Genomic DNA, 18,675 nt, shown 5'->3' with positions numbered 1-18,675 from the left:
TGAGGGGGAGTAGAGGGTACTACTTTCATAGAAAAATTTGAGAGGCATTGTGTGAAAATACCTAGGGTATACCTATGTCTGGTACATAACAGGAGCTCAGTAAATGATAGTTGTATCAACACAGATCTGGTGAGTGTTCATCATTTACATTTTTTCATCTAAAACCATCTCCTTTGTTTATTATCTTTAAAATTGTTCTCCTGGTCTTACACTCCTGTGTTAACTCATTTTTAAGTAATCTTTGGTATGTGATCCTGAAAAAATACTTACTGAAAACCCAAGTGAATTGCATCCCTTGGTTTTTTGTCGACCATATCCTAATTTACCTCCCCCAAAGGACTCATAAATGAATTAAGCCATGATTTCTTTTAAAACAATATTTACTTATTAAGAGAGAGAGCAGGGGGGGAGAGGGAGAGAGAATCTCCAGCAGACTTCCTGCTGAGCACAGAGTCCAATGTGAGGCTCAGTCCTATGTCACTGATATCATGATCTGAGCCAAATCACTGACTAAGCCACCAGTTGCCCCAAGACATGATTTCTCTTTGTAGGAAATGTGTTCCCTTTTCCCCAATAGGTTATATTTCCATTTGTATATTTGATCTCATATAGATTAAGGTGTTTGAACTGAATACTAAGAGAATATTTTAAACCCAACTCTTAGTGTCTGGGCTAATAGGCAAAAGAATATAATAACCATGGATAAACATGATCCACAGATAACCCTCAAACTTTCCTTTTAGCTGTTGTTTGAACACATTTTCTCCTCAGAAACTACATGACAGAAGAGAAAAATTGACTAATCTCACTTTTTATTTTCTCCACCAAGTTATCCCAGATTAACTCTATCTTATGCTAATGACTCCTTTACACCTAATTCCCCTGCCACTTAGGTTTTCTATTTTTTAATAATAGCATTTTTAATTTAATATGTTTTAAGTCAGTCTCAGATTTTTATATGCCTTGTATTTTACTACCCTGAAAATATCACCAACCCCTATATAATTATGAAATATATTTTAGGGTAGCCTATTCTGTAATGTCTGGTAATTAACAAACTTTGCACAATGTTAACTAACTGCATACCTTCCTGTGGGTGTAATTACCCTGAAAAAGGCAAAGGAATATCAGGAGGAAGGCAATAAAAGGGAATTAATGATGGTAAGTAATTGTGGGGATGAATTACACCTAAACTGAATTATTTCCCAAAATCAAGACTAGACTAACCCATCATTTCTGCTAAAGGAAGATGAATACCTATTGAAAGTGAAAGGTAAGTTGAGCTCTCTGGAAAGAAATCATTTTTCTGAAATAATCTGCCTTACTATGAAGTGACAGTTCTCTAAAAATGTATTATCTTTCTTCCTAACAAAAAGAACTTTCACTCCTTTAGGAGTCAAGTGAGTTAATTTCCTTTCAGTTTTTTCAAAACCATTTCTAAACTTCATCTTAGTTTCTCCAGTGAAGACAGTCAACTTTGGTGGTATTGGTATAAACGACTGGTTTTTAAAAATATCTACAAGAATTAAACATAGGGTTCCTTTAAAAGTAACTGGTTGGACTCAATCTAAATAGATTTATTTTTGACAGATACTTCAAGTATTTGTGACTGGTTAACAGCAGGAATTATAATAGAGCCTATAATTAGCAGGAGTCAAAACTTGAGAAATGGCCATTGATAATGAAAACCCTTAGTTGAAGGATAATTAAGCATTTGGGATACCATAAAATTGGGCAGAAAAGGCACTCTTAATTTATTATATTTTTTGTTCCCATTACAAAAGACCCTTTGGTGCATTTGCAAACACACAGACTCGAAACATAACTGGGATCACACCTGGACTATTCAGCTTCTCCAAACTCATTAACTGAAAAGATATAGATTAATTGGAGAGAGTTCAGAGAGGAGTAACAGAAATGATTATGGGGCCAGAGGGATTGATTTATGAGCAAAGATTAAAAGAATTTTGTCTATACAATTTAGCTAAGTGATGACTAAGGGGGAAAAGGGTGGGGATACAACTGTCTGAAGGGTGTAAACACCAAGGAGAGAGGAGAATAATTTACCATGCAACATGAGAATATAACTAGGGCTAATAAGCTATAATTACCCAAAGGAATAACAGAATAAATATTTCAGGGAAACTCAGAACCATAAGACTGCCAACTTGTTTCTCAAGGAGACAGTTACAAACATTTATAACCCTAGTCTCATCTAGATCAACAAGTATATGTAGTGTGAAATAATCATCTAATGCCACTGCTCTCCCTCCTCTCCCCACCCTCTCCAAAGGTCTTGCCTTTAACATTACTATGGCATATTTCAAGTCCAGCATACGGGTCTACTTAATTTTGTCTTTATTGGTGCCAGTAAGTCTTTCAAAGTTCAATTCCAATAATGGCCATAGCAAAGTCCTTTCTTTTGGATTTACTGTGGATTCCACTGTAGATCATGAAAATAAGGAATTAAAAACTGGAGGTGAAAAAAATTGGATTCTACTTGGGATTATAAACAAATCAAAAGTCATAGTGTTTGTGTTTGGAATCTCCACTAATGAAGTTTCAAATTGTATTCCATGTCCTAAAAAGTTCAATTTTAGCATTTTCCAAAGGAAAAAATAGGCACTAAAAAAAAATCTTTGTAGGCTTCATGATTTGTGTAAACTTTGGAATGTGGTTCTTCAGAAAACAAATTAGTCTGTGGGTAACTGCAGGCTAAGTTATTTGGCTAATTCCTATTGTGCTATCATGACATTCCAGAGCATTGCTATTTAACCTTGCCAGATAAGATTTTGCATGTCACTGCAGTGAAAGCTGCTTCTTTTGTGTGCATACTTTTCTCCTTTTCTTTTGTGTTGAGAATCTTCTTAGGGTGATCCCACTTGAGAAATATCTTTTTCTACACCATTGCTTTGACAAATTCTTCTTGTTTTTATCCTAGATTATATACTTGGGAAATTTTTTTTCTAGGTAAATCATATCTCAATGCAATATTTTAAATAATTTTTTTATTTTACAGTAGTTTTAGATTTACAGAAAAGTTGCAAAACTAGTACAAAGTTTTCATATACTCCATCCCTAGTATCCTAGTATCACTTATTACCTTAGCATGGTACATTTGTCACAACAGATGAACTAATACTGATATAATATTATTAACTAAAATTCATATTTTATTCACATTTCCTTAGGTTTTATGTAATGTCCTTGTTCTCTTACAGGGTCCCATCTAGGATGCCATAGTACATTTAGTCATCATGTGTCCTCAGTTTCCTCTTAGTAACTATGGCAATTTCACTTTCCTTGTTTTCAGTGACCTTAACAATTTTGAGGAGTACTAGTCAGCTATTTTGTAGAACGTCCATTGAATGTAATCTGGCTGATGTTTTTCTCATTATTAGACTAGGATTATTTATAGGTTTTGGGGAGAAAGACCAAAAAGGTAAAACATCATTTTCAACACATTATGTAAAAGGTAAATACCATTAACATGGCTTATCACTCTTTTTGTTTTAACATGGCTTATTACTCTTGTTGCTAACCTTAATCACCTAGAGAGGTAGGGTTTGCCACTCTAAAATTACTAATTTCCCCTTTTTTTATGCTGTATTCTTTGTAAGTCATGATGTACAGTCCATGCTTAAGGAATGGAGGGAGAGTTAATGTCCACCTTCCTGCGGGTGAAGTATCCACATAAATTATTTGAGATTCTTCTGCATTGTTGGTTTGTCTACTCTTGTTTTCTTAGTCATTTATGTAAGTGCAGACATAAGGATATTTATTTATTTATTTTTAATTTATTTATTTGACACAGAGAGAGAGAGATCACAAGTAGGCAAAGAGGCAGGCAGAGAGAGAGGGGGAAGCAGGGTCCCCGCTGAGCAGAGAACCAGATGTGGGGCTCGATCCCAGGACCCTAAGATCATGACCTGAGGCGAAGGCAGAGGCTCAACCCACTGAGCCACCCAGGTGCCCCAGGATATTTATTTTATACTTTGAATTATAATCCAATACTACTTTATCTTGTTGTTCAAATTGTTCTACCTTGGCCACTGGGAGCTCTCTCATTTGGTTCCTGTGTCCCTTTGACATACAACTGTCCTTGTGGACTTTTACTGAATACTTCTTTACTTTATGGCACTATAAGATGGTACTACAAGATGCTACAGGCTCATATGTATATTTCTTGCCCCATTCATTTCTATCATCAAACAATTCTCCATGGATTCCACTTTCTATTGAAGAATGGTATTATAAAGCAAGATCTGAATGCTAGGTGTGCTTGTTGCTGCTATGGTGTTATTACTTCTAGGCCTTCCCAGCTGACAGAAGAAGGAAATATATGAGTATATCCTAGCCTGCATTCACACACTTATCTATAAACATTTCTAAATGTAGCTATTTGTATCTATATTAAGCTAAATATGAGTTCATATCAATTTCCCCAACTCTAATCCTTTACCGTGTGGATCATTCTAGAATGAATAGTCCCACTCCCATCTACCATCCATTTACATAATCATCCAGTTGTATAGTAGTTTCAGAACTGTCACCCACACCTGTGAAGAGAAAACTTTATCAAATAGAGTCATGCTTATTTACAGTTTCTTTTGTCTTCAGTCTAGGAAACTTCACTCATTTCCAACGTTACTTTAAAAAAGTTACTTTTACCCACTTAAGCCCCCATGTTGCATCACCACTTCCTCATATCAGGGAGATCATATGATAGTTGTCTTTCTCCGCTTGACTTATTTCGCTAAGCATGATACGCTCTAGTTCCATCCATGTTGTCGCAAATGGCAAGATTTCGTTTCTTTTGATGGCTGCATAGTATTCCATTGTGTATATATACCACATCTTCTTTATCCATTCATCTGTTGCTTAAGTGGGTAGGAGAAGAATCCATGAAACAAGATGGAGGGAGACAAACCATAAGTGACTCTTAATCTCACGAAACAAACTGTGGGTTGCTGGGGGGAGGGCGGTTGGGAGAAGGGGGGTAAGGTTATGGACATTGGGGAGGGTATGCGCTTTGGGGTAAATTGGAAGGGGAGGTGAACCATGAGAGACTATGGACTCTGAAAAACAATCTGAGGGGTTTGAAGTGGCGGGGGGGTGGGAGGTTGGGGTACCAGGTGGTGGGTATTATAGAGGGCACAGCTTGCATGGAGCACTGGGTGTGGTGAAAAAATAATGAATACTGTTTTTCTGAAAATAAATAAATTGGGAAAAAAAACTGTTAACCATAAAAAAAAAAAAAGTTACTTTTTCTCCCTACCTCCAGTTAAGTGTTTGGAACATATGTGATACAATTAGATTCTTTTTTTTTTTTAATTTAAATCTTTTTTTTTCCAATTTATTTATTTTCAGAAAAACAGTATTCATTATTTTTTCACCACACCCAGTGCTCCATGCAAGCCGTGCCCTCTATAATACCCACCACCTGGTACCCCAACCTCCCAACCCCCCGCCACTTCAAACCCCTCAGACTGTTTTTCAGAGTCCATAGTCTCTCATGGTTCACTTCCCCTTCCAATTTACCCAAATTCCCTACTCCTCTCTAACGCCCCTTGTCCTCCATGCTATTGGTTATGCTCCACAAATAAGTGAAACCATATGATAATTGACTCTCTCTGCTTGACTTATTTCACTCAGCATAATCTCTTCCAGTCCCGTCCATGTTGCTACAAAAGTTGGGTATTCATCCTTTCTGATGGAGGCATAATACTCCATAGTGTATATGGACCACATCTTCCTTATCCATTCATCCGTTGAAGGGCATCTTGGTTCTTTCCATAGTTTGGCGACTGTGGCCATTGCTGCTATAAACATTGGGGTACAGATGGCCCTTCTTTTCACAACATCTGTATCTTTGGGGTAAATACCCAGGAGTGCAATTGCAGTGTCATAGGGAAGCTCTATTTTTAATTTCTTGAGGAATCTCCACACTGTTCTCCAAAGAGGCTGCACCGGGGAACCCTCTTACACTGTTGGTGGGAATGCAAGTTGGTACAATTAGATTCTTAAGTCACGTTCTGCAACTCCATCCTGAAATCAATCCCCTCCCTTTTAAATTTCTGCATTCATTGAGATTCACTCTTTGTGCTACAAGGTTCTGTGGGTTTTGAAAAATGTAGGTTCATATACCCACCGTTACAGTATCATACAAAATAGTTTTACCAACCTAAAAACCCTTGTGTTTTACCTATTCAATCTTTTCTCCTCCTCCTCAAACCTCTGACAACCACGTATCACCTGTTTAATCTCTATGGTTTTGTCTTTTCAAAATGTTCCAGCCATGCGGTATGTAGCCTTTCCAACTGGCTTCTTTTCACTTAGCAACATATATTATAGAATTATCCACATCTTTGTGTGGCTTGATTGCATATTCTCTTTTTTTCACTAAATAGTAATTCATTATATGTATGTGCATGCTTTGTTTACCCATGTACTTATTGAAGGACATCTTGGTTGCTTCTAGTGTTTGGTGATTATTAAGAAAGCCGCTATAAACATTCACATGCTACTTTTTGTGTAGAAATAAGTTTCAAATCAGTTGTGTAAATACTTAGGAGAGAAGTTTCTGGGTTTTATGTTAAGACTATGTTTGTTTGTTAAAAAAAAAAAGACCTTTTCGCTTTGTAAGAAACTGCTACTCTCTCCCAAACCATTTTTGCATTCTCACTGGCAATGAATGAGGGTTCCTGTTGCTCTGCATCTTTCCAGCAATTGATATTGTCAGTTTTTTGGATTTTAACTTTCCTAATGGGTGTTTAGTAGTATCTTATTATTGTTTTAGTTTGCATTTCACTAATGACAACCTTGCTTGCTTTTGACTGGCAGTCTACAGGTGTTTTAAACAACAGTTTTGGTTTTATTTACCAATTCTTCCTTTATGGGAATTGAAGGAGCATATATTATAAAGTATGATTTTATACTTTAGACTTTGTTTATATGAAAACAATTGTTTAAAATTCAGGTGATTACCTTTTTATAAGTGTGCATTAATTAGCTACAACATAGGCAAAGAAAGTATCTGCTAAAGTAAATGCTAAGTCACTGGTGGCACAGAGTCAATTAAATGTGTTTGTTGTGCAGAAAGTAGAGGGAAATTTATTGGTAAGCAAGATGTCTATAAGCTAATTATTTTTCTGAATATTTCCAAATCTTCCCTTTCTTCTTCCCTCCCTTACTACCATCACCATACACACCCTAATTTCTATCCTCCCCACCTAATATATACAGCATTTCTTCTTACTTTAGGGAACAGATAATCAGAGTGAATTAAATTCCTTTTCCCATCATAATGTGACTTGCAGATACATAACTTCTTCTAAAACTATTAATCACATCTGATTTTTATTGCCCTGTACCCCAAACTTAGGTCCTCACTTTCTGATATACACATGTTGCCTTTATCTCTTCCAGGCTGCGAACTTGTCTTTCCCCTTTTAATCCCAATTGTACCTTATCCATTCTATGTTCCATTCCTTCAGGGTCATACTAGCTGGGGAAAAAAAAAGGTTAATTGGTTAAATCAACTTTATTTTAAATGTTAGAGCAAAGAATGCCACTAACACCGAACATTTATAATGCACAGGAACTTTCATACGTGTTCTCATTTTATTCTCACAATGACCCCGTGAGGTGGCAGTTTTTCCCTTTTTATAGGTGAGAAAATTTAGAGTTAAGGAATATGCTGTAATAGTTTTACACATGCTATTCCCTCTGCCTAGGGCACTCCTTTAGTTCTATCTCTATCAAATTACCAAACCTTCAGAAGCCACTTCAGATTCTACTTCCTTGGGTGGTGGTCTCAGCACTGCATAAGTAAATTTTGAAAAGACTTTATAAGTAATTCTTTTGTTTGTTTACTGCCATTGCCTTTTTTTCCAATGATATAATGTTGTGTAAGTTTAAGGTGTACAAGGTGATGATTTGATACATGTATGTATTGCAAAATTATTAACCACAACAAAGTTAGTTAATACTTCCATCACCTCACATAATTACCATTTTGTTTGTAGTAAGAACATTTAAGATCTACTCTCTCAGCAACTTTCAAGTAGTCTGTAATACAGTATTGCTAACTATAGTCATCACACTGTACATTAGATCCCCAGAACTTATTCATTTTATAGAAAGTAGCATATCTCTTTTTAAAAATTTGAGTACAAATAAGTGAAACCATATGATAATTGACTCTCTCTGCTTGACTTATTTCACTCAGCATAATCTCTTCCAGTCCCGTCCATGTTGCTACAAAAGTTGGGTATTCATCCTTTCTGATGGAGGCATAATACTCCATAGTGTATATGGACCACATCTTCCTTATCCATTCATCCGTTGAAGGGCATCTTGGTTCTTTCCATAGTTTGGCGACTGTGGCCATTGCTGCTATAAACATTGGGGTACAGATGGCCCTTCTTTTCACGACATCTGTATCTTTGGGGTAAATACCCAGGAGTGCAATTGCAGTGTCATAGGGAAGCTCTATTTTTAATTTCTTGAGGAATCTCCACACTGTTCTCCAAAGAGGCTGCACCAACTTGCATTCCCACCAACAGTGGAAGAGGGTTCCCCTTTCTTCACATCCTCTCCAACACATGTTGTTTCCTGTTTTGTTAATTTTGGCCATTCTAACTGGTGTAAGGTGATATCTCAATGTGGTTTTAATTTGAATCTCCCTGAGGACTAATGATGATGAGCATTTTTTCATGTGTCTGATAGCCATTTGTATGTCTTTATTGGAGAAGTGTCTGTTCATATCTTCTGCCCATTTTTTGATGTGTTTGTCTGTTTCGTGTGTGTTGAGTTTGAGGAGTTCATTATAGATCCTGGATATCAACCTTTTGTCTGTACTGTCATTTGCAAATATCTTCTCCCATTCCGTGGGTTGCCTCTTTGTTTTTTTTTGACTGTTTCCTTTGCTGTGCAGAAGCTTTTGATTTTGATCAAGTCCCAGAAGTTTATTTTCGCTTTTGTTTCCTTTGCCTTTGGAGACGTATCTTGAAAGAAGTTACTGTGGCTGATATCAAAGAGATTACTGCCTATGTTCTCCTCTAAGATTCTGATGGATTTCTGTCTCACGTTGAGGTCTTTTATCCATTTTGAGTTGATCTTTGTGTACGGTGTAAGAGAATGGTCGAGTTTCATTCTTCTACATATAGCGGCCCAATTTTCCAAGCACCATTTATTGAAGAGACTGTCTTTTTTCCACTGTATATTTTTTCCTGTTTTGTCAAAGATTAATTGACCATAGAGTTGAGGGTCCATATCTGGGCTCTCTACTCTGTTCCACTGGTCTATGTGTCTGTTTTTATGCCAGTAACCATGCTGTCTTGGTGATCACAGCTTTGTAATAAAGCTTGAAATCAGGTAAGGTGATGCCGCCAGCTTTATTTTTGTTTTTCAACATTTCCTTAGCGATTCGGGGTCTCTTCTGATTCCATACAAATTTTAGGATTATTTGCTCCAGCTCTTTGAAGAATGCCGGTGGAATTTTGATCGGAATGGCATTAAAAGTATAGATTGCTCTAGGCAGTATAGACATTTTAACAATGTTTATTCTTCCGATCCAAGAGCATGGAATTGTCTTCCATCCTTTTGTGTCTTCTTCATTTTCTTTCATGAGTGTTCTATATTTCCTCAAGTACAGATCCTTTACCTCTTTAGTTAGGTTTATTCCAAGGTATCTTATGGTTCTTGGTGCTATAGTAAATGGAATCGATTCTCTAATTTCCCTTTCTGTATTTTCATTGTTAGTGTATAAGAAAGCCACTGATTTCTGCACATTGACTTTGTATCCTGCCACGTTGCTGAATTGCTGTATGAGTTCTAGTAGTTTGGGGGTGGAGTCTTTTGAGTTTTCCATATAAAGAATCATGTCATCTGCGAAGAGAGAGAGTTTGACTTCTTCATTACCAATTTGGATACCTTTTATTTCTCTCTGTTGTCTGATTGCTGTTGCTAGGACTTCTAATACTATGTTGAACAAGAGTGGTGAAAGTGGGCATCCTTGTCTTGTTCCTGATCTCAATGGGAAGGCTGCAAGCTTTTTCCCATTGAGGATGATATTTGCTGTGGGTCTTTCATAGATAGATTTGATGAGGTTCAGGAATGTTCCCTCTATCCCTATACTTTGAAGCGTTTTAATCAGGAACGGCTATTGGATTTTGTCAAATGCTTTTTCTGCATCAATTGAGAGGACCATGTGGTTCTTCTCTCTTCTCATATTAATTTGTTGTATCACATTGATTGATTTGCGAATGTTGAACCATCCTTGTAGCCCAGGGATGAATCCCACCTGATCATGGTGGATAATCTTTTTAATGTGCTGTTGGATCCTGTTGGCTAGGATCTTGTTGAGAATCTTAGCATCCATATTCATCAGTGATATTGGTCTGAAATTCTCCTTTTTGGTAGGGTCCTTGCCTGGTTTGGGGATCAGGGTAATGCTGGCTTCATATTTGTGGAGCATAACAAATAGCATGGAGGACAAGGGGCATTAGAGAGGAGTAGGGAATTTGGGTAAATTGGAAGGGGAGGTGAACCATGAGAGACTATGGACTCTGAAAAACAATCTGAGGGGTTTGAAGTGGCGGGGGGGTGGGAGGTTGGGGTACCAGGTGGTGGGTATTATAGAGGGCACGGCTTGCATGGAGCACTGGGTGTGGTGAAAAAATAATGAATACTGTTTTTCTGAAAATAAATAAATTGGGAAAAAAAAAGAAAAAGATAATAAAAAAATAAAAATTTGAGTACAGTTGAAACACAGTATTACATTAGTTTCAGGTACACAACCTAGTGAATTGACAAGTTTACAGATTATGCTATGTTCAACATTAAGTATAGCTATGATTTGTCCCATTGCATCACTATTGCAATATCATTATCTATATATTTCTTGTGCTCTGCTTTTTATTCCCATGACTTACTCATTCTGTAACTGGAGGCCTGTATCACCCTTTCCCCTTCACCCATTTTTCTCAACCCACCACCTCCCTACCTTCTGGCAACCATGCATATTTGTTCCCTGTATTTATAGTTCTGATTCTGCTTTTTGTTTTTTCATTTTTTTCATTTATGAGCAGAATCATATGGTATTTCTCTTTCTCAGTCCAGCTTATTTTACTTAGCATAATACCCTCTAGGTCCATCCATGTTGTTTCACATGGCATGATCTCATCAGTTTTATGGCCGTGAATCATTCCATTGTATATATACTACATTTTCCTAACCCATTCATCTGCTGATGGACACTTAGGTTGCTTCCATGATTTAGCTATTATAAACAATGCTGCAATAAACAGAGAGATGTATATATCTTTTTGTATTAGTGTTTTTGTTTTCCCTGGGTAAAAACCCAACAGTGGAATTACTGGATCATATGATCATTTTCTAAGCAATTCTGATACTTGCCCCTGGTTAAGAGCCATCATGCTAAACTATAGGATGTTGACCAGGGCCATATCTTACTAATATTCATATTCCAGTTAAATTGCATTGTATCTTTTGCATTCCACAGTATTTTCTCAGTCAGTATTTATTAAGCAAATGATTTGGGGGTTTATGGGAATGTAGATATTGTGTGTGTGTTGCACTGGGTTGGCAGATTTACAACCATTTGAGTAAATATATTCAGATAACTGCTAGACCTTTAAGGAGCAATAGAAAGAAATGAACAAGCAAATGAAATAAAAGACAAACAAAAAGATTCTTAAATACATAGAACAAATGTGGCTGCCAAAGGGGAGGTTTGTGGGGGAATGGGAAAAAGAGGTAAGGGGAATTAAGAGTACACTTATCTTGATGAGCATTGAGAAATGTATAGAATTGATGAATCATTACTTTGTACACCTGAAACTAAAATAACACTATATGTAAATTACATTTGAATAAAAAAAGGAAGATGATGATAGCTATGAATGAAACCTGTACAGACACTGAGGTGATTATTTTTAGAATGAAGAGAATGCTTATCATATTTTTATTCTATTTTAGAAACAGACTATCTACTGGCCTCATAGTGCAAGCTACAAAAAGTAAATTCACAAGAGACTCTTAAATATAGAGAATTAAACTGAGAGTTGCTGGAAGGGAGGTTGGGGGGGAAGGGCTAAATGGGTGATAGCCATTAATGAGGGCACTTGTTGGGATGAGCACTGGGTGTTGTATGTGGATGATCAGTCACTGGGCTCTGCTCCTGACACTAGTGCTGCACTGTGTTTTAACTAACTTGAATTTAAAGAAATAAAGAAAGAAACAAATCTAATGAACAGAGGGGGGCCAAAAAAGAGAGAACGCCCCCCCCAAAAATCAGACTCAACTATATGAATCTGATGGCTACCAGAGAGGGGACGGGGCAGGATGGGTGAAATAGGTGAAGGGGATTTACGAGGACACTAATCTTAATGAGCATTGAGCAACATATCCAATTGTTGAATCACTGTATTGTACACCTGAAACTAATATAACACTGTATGTTAACTATACTAGAATTTTAAAACTTTTTAATTGAATAAAATGTGAAGTCTGATAAAGTCTATTTAGCTGGTACTGATACACAGCAGATAATTTTAAGCCATTCCTTGGTAAATGAGTTGCCATCAGAAAGAGGGATTGCACATTGTCACAAATGGCATGATCTCATCCTTTCTTATGCTGACTTTCTAGTATTACATTGTGTATTATACATATGCCACACCTTCTTTATGCATTCATCTACTGATGAATGCTTAGGTTGCTTCCATATTTGGGCTATTATATTAATGTTGCAATAAATATAGGAGGGCATATATCTTTTTGAGTTAGTGTTTTGGTTTTCCTGGGTAAGTACCCAGTAGTATTTATTTATTGGATCATATGGTATTTCTATATTTAATTTTTTTGAGGAGCCTTCATACTGTTTTCCACTGTTGCTATACCACCAACAGTGCACAAGGGTTCCTGTTTCTCCACATCCTCACCAACACTTGTTATTTCTTGTCTTTCTGATTCTAGCCATTCTGACAGGTTTAGGATGATATCTCACTGTGGTTTTGGTTTGCATTTCCCTGGTGATTAGTGAATATTTTCATGTGCTTTTTGGCCATCTGTATGTTTTCTTCAAAAAAATAGTTTTTTGGGGTGCCTGGCTGGCTCAGTGGGTTAAAGCCTCTGCTTTCGGCTCAGGTCATGATCCCGGGGTCCTGGAATCGAGCCCCGCATCAGGCTCTCTGCTTAGCGGGGAGCATGCTTCCTCCTCTCTCTCTGTCTGCCTCTCTGCCTACTTGTGATCTCTGTCTGTCAAATAAATAAATAAAATCTTTAAAAAATAGTTTTTTGTTTTGTTCTATTTTGGTTTTTTGGACCTAGATGGTATTATTCTAAGTGAAATAAATCAGACAGAGAAAGACAAATACCATATGACTTTACTTACTGAAATCTAAAGCAAAACAAATGAATAAACAAAAAACAATGAGACCTATAAATACAGAGAACAAACTGATGATTGCCAAAGGGGAGAGGGGTTGGGGGATGGGCAAAATAGGTGAGGGTGGGAGATACAGACTTCCAGTTATGGAATGAATAAGTCACGGGAATAAAAGGTATATTATAGGAAACATAGTTAATGATATTGACTGCATAAACTGTTAAGCATTTATTAAAGTGCATAGATTAAGGGCATCTGGGTGGCTCAATTAACTGTCTGACTCTTTTTTTTTTAAAAGATTTTATTTATATATTTGACGGAGAGAGATCACAAGCAGGCAGAGAGGGAGAGAGAGGAGGAAGCAGGCTCCCTGATGAGCAGAGAGCCCGATGCAGGACTCGATCCCAGGACCCTGAGATCACGACCGGAGCCGAAGGCAGCAGCTTAACCCACTGAGCCACCCAGGCGCCCCAAGTGTCTGACTCTTGATTTCGGCTCAGGTCATGAGCTCAGGGCAGTGAGATGAAGCCCTGCATCGGGCCGTGTGCTCATTGCAGAGTCTGCTTTTCCCTTTCCCTCTGCTGCTCCCTCTGCTCCTCCCCCAGCTTATGTTCTCTCTCTCTCTCTCTCTCTCTAATAAATGAATAAAATCTTTTAAAAAAATACATGCGTACATGTTTTTACATGTACATGCATACAAATTTTTAGGTATTCCAAAAACACTACAGTAGGAACTCATAAAAGTTTTGGTAGCCCAATATCCTTTATAAAAAACAAAATCCTTGTGATTCATATCCTTTGGTTGCCTTGAGCCCTATTATATTGAATGTTGCTAGAAATAAATGTGCCACCAACTTACACCTGGAAGTTTCTTCATTCTACAAAAGCTCCCATTATATGTTTAAAAGATTTGTTTTAACAGAATTTTACTATTTCTAATCAATTCTCAAGCAGGATATGGCAGCACTTTTCACATGACTAGGTATCAACTGATGAGAGATGAGTTCTCTTGATAATGATTTCAACAGTTACCATTAGTATCAGTCAAAATGAAAATTATGACTGGCAAGTGATCAAGGATCTCCATACTAACATAATTCCTCATGTTATATATTGCTTAACACTGGGCTCTACATGGTCCCAGTTCGATGTCAGTTGAAGACCCCAGCAAGATACTATACAGTTAACTTGATTTGCCAAAGAAATTTGAAAACTTGTTTAAAACCATTAAAAGCATTCTTGCTGTTTTTTGGCAGTGCTAAGTAGAACTTGGCTCATCATGGACCTGGGGTAATCAGAGAGTGAGCAAATGATAATTTAGGTCCTTAGGCAAACATACAAGCTTTGAAGCTAGAGTATTTCTAATTGCATACCTAATGCTTGATTGACATAATTCTGAGATTAGACAACTACCCCCCAAGAAACTGCTCGTAGTTTCTGATTGTTTACCAGTGACCCTCAGGTCCTTCACACCGAGCTATGCTTCACAAACTGGAAATGGTCTGCCAGCATCCAGAATTTGTCTTTCTGGAGCATAGACCCTACTCTGGGTTAAAGAAAATCACTATATCGGGGGCGGAGGGAGGAGAGGGGGGAAGGGGGAAAAAAAAAAGAAAATCACTATAGCAAATAAATAAATAAAATCTTTTTTAAAAAAAGAAAATCATTATATTTAAACTATATTGTTATAGAACACAAAATTTTTTTAATTTTTTTATTTTTTATTTTTTTCAATTTATTTATTTTCAGAAAAACATTATTCATTATTTTTTCACAAAATTATTTTTGAATGAGTGGGAAGGACATTAGGAAGATCAGAAAAACTTCTAAAGCACTGCTGTTAAGTTATGGCCTCTTTTCTGAAATATGCTTCTCTTTCACCTCTGCCTAGAAGTCTCCTGCTTACTTTTTAAATGCCAACTCAGAAGTCATTTTCCACAGTTCCCCCACCCTGAGCTGAATAGCTCCATCTTCTGTGACTCCATTGACTTTCCTCAATTATCTTAATATGGCATACATCCCATTAATGTGATTAGCTATTTATCTCCTCACTAGATAGAGTGTGAGCCTCAAAAACACAAGGTCTACAATGTTCTTTATATCCCCAGTTCCTTGCACAGGATTTGGCCAGAGCAAGTGCCTAGTGGACAGATGGCTGGATGATAGAAAAGACAGGCAAAAATCTATTCGTCAAGGTCTACTCACTTGAACAAGATTTTGAACTCTCCTAACATTCTAGTTGAATATAGAACTAGATGCCCACTGGGTTGTTTCAACTTGTGTGTCAGTTATGCCTCAATTCTATTTTAAATGGGAGGATATCAATGTGATTCACCCTACTACAAGGCTCAGGAGGGAAAAAAAATCGTACATCAACTCAAACAGAACATTTAACAAAATATAACACCAATTCATGATTTTAGAAAAAAACTCAGAAAACTAGGAGTAGAGGGAACTTTATCAAAAACCCTATAGCTAACAACATACTGTATGATCAAAGACTGAAGGCTTTCCTTCCAAGATTGGAAACAATATATGCCTATCTGCTCTTATCACTTCTAGTCAGCATTGTGCTGGGGGTTCTAGTCAGTGCAATAGGAAAGAAAAATAATAAGAGGCAATAAGTTTTGAAAGAAAATAAGACAATCTTTATATGCAGACAGTGTGATCATCTTTGTAGAGAATTGTACAAAAAAATCTACAAAACAACTACTAGAACTAATAAGTGAATAAGCTCACAGGACACCAAATTGCTATTAAATAATCAACTATATTCCTGTATACTAACAATAAACAGAAATTGAGATTTTTGAAAATACCTTTAATGATAGCATCTCAAATATGAAATACTATTAACGTGTCAGTTTTCCCCAACTTGATCTACCCTAATTTTTCTTGTAGAAATTGACAATCCAATTCTAAAATTTATCTGGAAACTAAAATTTATCTGGAAAGGCAAAGGACCTAAAATATCCAAAACGAGTTTGAAACAGAACAAAGTTGAAGGACTTATGCCACCTGATCTCAAGGCTTATTAGAAGGTAACAGTAATCAAGATACAGTGCTCCTAATTAAAAAATAGGTAGTATATCTTTTCAAATTAGTGTCTTTATTTTCTTTGAGTAAATACCCCATAGTAGAATTATGGGATCATATGTTTATTATATGTTTATCGCAGCATTGTTTACAATAGCCAAAGTCCGGAAGCAACTCAGATGTTCATTGATAGATGGATAAAAAAGTGTGAGATATATATATATATATGTATCACACTTTTATATATATATAAATGTATATATATGTGTATATATGTAATGGAATATTACTCAACCATAAATAAAATGAGATCTTGCCATTTACAACAATATGGATGGACATAGATGGTATAATTCTAAGTGAAAAAAGTTAGAGAAAGTTATTTATCTTTTATTTTTTTATTTATTATCTATTTATATTTATTTATGCCATATGATTTCACTTATATGTGGAATCTAAAAAAACAAAACAACAAAAAAGCATACTCAAATACAGAGAACAAACTGATGACTGCCAGAGAGGAGGTGGGTATGAGCATGGGTGAAATAGGTGATGGGAATTAAGGAGTGAACTTGTAATGAGCTCTGGGTGATGTATGCAATTGTTGAATCACTATATTGTACACCTGAAACTAATATAACAGTGTATGTTAACTAACAGGAATTAAAAACTTGGAAGAAGGGGGGTAGGGTTATGGACATTGGGGAGGGTATGTGCTTTTGGGTAAATTGGAAGGGGAGATGAACCATGAGAGACTATGGACTCTAAAAAAAGTAAAATAAGCAATTGAGTAAGTCATCTAAGAAAAATTGAAGTAGCTAGTGTGGGCATTTGTGTCCCACAACAAAGATTTACATTGTGGAATTTGGAGGTCCTCAAGCATAATTGTTCTATTACATAGGGGTGGGCCCTACAGGCATCATATTTGGGGTAGCCAGTCATTTCTCTCAATCCCTAGACACATTATGAAACTTCAGAACACCAACAATAAAAAGAAGATCCCAAGAGCTCCCATAGAGGTAAAACATTAACAATGACAGGAACAAGAATTGGAATAGATAGATCAACTCATCAGCAACACTGCATATTAGACAGTGAAGAAATGCCTTCAAAGTTCTGAGGGAAAATTATTTTGAGCCTAGAGTTTTATTCCTAGCCAAATATAAGTTGAGCTTGATAGTAAAGAAGCACATTTCTAGATTTCAAAGACTTAAAGTTCACCTCTCACCTTTTTCTAAAGAAATATACTCCAGCAAAATGAGGTAGTAAAGAAAGACAAAGATATACATTGGATTCTGGAAACAGTGGACCTAATACCAAAAAACTAGTAAAAGTAAATCCAAGGGCAACAGTTACACAACAGGCCTAAGGAGCATTCTGTCCAAGTGGAAGAAAAGAGGGCTCCAGGAGGGGCATCCAAAGGCAAACAAGGAGAACCAGGGGCTCAAGATTTTATCCACCTTTAATAAATTAGAGAAACTGCTGATTTATTAATAAAATTTAAGCATAAATATAATCAGACTATTATGATAAATACTTATGGTTAAGCATTATCCTTTTATTATTAACATAATATATATGTTTATATGTATGTGTGTATAACACATATTTATAAATGTTTGTGTGTGTCTTCTAGCTGCCATCTTATATCCCCATGTGTGCACCTTATCTCAGCTGGTCCTCCTAAGTCCCCCTGAGCACCAATCCTAGTGCCACAGGTGGTCCCATTCCCATGCCAACAAGATGAAAGAAACTATCATAAACCAGGAGAAACTCACCAAACTTCAATCACAAGTGTGCGTTGGTGGGAAAAGAACTGCTCACCAAAAGAGGGGGTTCATAAAACAAGGACAAGAGATTATCAAAACAAAAACAAAAACTTTAGTCCTTCTTAAAGAATTTTGGGGTAAACAATATCTCTGGTATTGAATATGTTCACAAACCAGGGAACAGTGATCCACTCTAACAACTCTACAGTTCAGGCATCCCTAGCAGTAAACACTTTCACTGTTACAAGCCATGCTGAGACAAAGCAGCTGACAGAAATACTTCCAAATATCTTAAGCCAACCAGATACAGACAGTCCAGCTAGTTTAAGAATACTGGCTGAAGCTCTGCCCTAGTATTCTGCAAACGGAAAAGCACCACTTGCTACCAAAGAGAAGGATGATGATGAAGTTCCGGATCTTGTGGAGGATTTTGATGAAGCCTCCAAATGAAGTAAA

At 36.6% G+C, this 18,675-nt stretch overlaps 1 protein-coding gene and 1 pseudogene across 1 annotated transcript in view; both read left to right on the top strand.

Annotated features, from left to right (window-relative positions):
* Nucleotides 1-18,675, top strand: part of EDA (ectodysplasin A) — a 491,171-nt gene that overhangs the window by 297,183 nt on the left and 175,313 nt on the right. The gene's annotated exons all lie outside the window — the stretch shown is intronic.
* Nucleotides 13,852-18,669, top strand: LOC122896472 (annotated as a pseudogene).

The sequence above is a fragment of the Neovison vison genome, chromosome X (genome assembly GCF_020171115.1).
Source record: "Neovison vison isolate M4711 chromosome X, ASM_NN_V1, whole genome shotgun sequence".
NCBI lineage: Eukaryota > Metazoa > Chordata > Mammalia > Carnivora > Mustelidae > Neogale > Neogale vison.
This window is presented reverse-complemented; position numbering and strand designations above follow the sequence as displayed.